We start from the raw sequence: 1,270 nt of genomic DNA, 5'->3' as shown, positions 1-1,270 counted from the left end.
CTCGCCGCTGGGCCCTGCGAAGCTCCTCCCGAGTCGCCTGTTACCTGAGCTACCTGTGCCGCCGACTGCGCCGCCCGTGCCACCAGCCTGTCGTTTTCTTGTCCCTTCCCGAGTGACAGCGAGGCTTCACGTCGTGCCAGAGGCGGTCTGTCCAGTGACAATCATTCCCCAGAGTGTTTTACAACACACATCCGAAAGAGGAGTCAACTTATTAAAACAAAATAAAATAAAACTCTTTGGAGGGGGTGGCGTCTTCCCGGACGAAGCACTGGAGGCGTGGGCTAAAACGCTTCCTAGAGCAGAAAGTCCTAACACCCCGGGACCGGCTTGCCACTACGGACTTCGGGGCAGAAAGCTCACCTCAGGGCCCTCCTGGCAGTTTGCAACGAAAGTGCCCCGTATCCGGGTCCCGCGGGGACAAGCTGGGCGGCGCGGGGCCGGAGACCACACGCGAGGCCACGCGGGGAGCTTCGCACCGCGCGGCAGGCAGGGTGGACGCAGGAAGGTGGAAGTCAGCGCCACGCACGGCACCCCCAAGAGGACCCGGGCCTCGGGTGCCACACTCCCGCCCCATCACCCGCGGCTCTCGGCCCTTGCACTAGGGTCCTGCGCTCAGTCACCCGGGCGGAGAGGGGGCACGGGCCGTTCGTCCCCCCAAGTGGCAGCCCGGCGGCCTCAGCCGGGTTCTCGCGGGCCGAGCTGGGGGCGGGGCAAGGGAAGGGGGCCAGCGCGGCTGGGTCTGGGGGGCTGGCCGAGGAAGGTGGGAGGGCGGGTGCCGGGAGTCCGCGCGAGTGGGAGGGGGTGCGCACTGCTCGGCCCCGCCAGGCTGCGGGGCCGCGAGCCGCGGGCTGGGTCTGCGCGAGAGACGACTGCGCCACAAAAGCCTGCGCGTCGCTATCGCCTCCTCCTCCCTCCTTCCTCCCTCCCGCCGCCCGCTCCTCCGCCCCACTCCCGGGCCCGTCTCCGCCCCTCCCCCGGCCGCGGCCTGGCAGCTGGAGCCGGCAAAGCGGGCGGGGCAGGGGAGGGGGCGGGCGCCCGAATATGCAGATGAGCTTGTGACGGACAGCTCTGCGTTCCAATGTCCCTCGGAAACTCGAGCGCTCCTTCCTCAACTCCTCACTCCCGAGTCCAGACTCCCCCAAACCCCGACCGCCGGCCTGGCGCGCGGCTGCGCCCACCGGCTCCGCGCTGCCGCTGCCGAGGCCGCCGCCGCCGCCCAGCCGCTCCCCCGGCCCGCGGGCCGCCCGGGCTAGTGTGCAGGCCGGCCTGC

The sequence above is a fragment of the Monodon monoceros genome, unplaced genomic scaffold, assembly GCF_005190385.1.
Source record: "Monodon monoceros isolate NGI ecotype Baffin Bay Population unplaced genomic scaffold, NGI_Narwhal_1 Super_Scaffold_12, whole genome shotgun sequence".
Lineage (NCBI taxonomy): Eukaryota > Metazoa > Chordata > Mammalia > Artiodactyla > Monodontidae > Monodon > Monodon monoceros.
Note: the sequence above shows the minus strand (reverse complement) of the source record.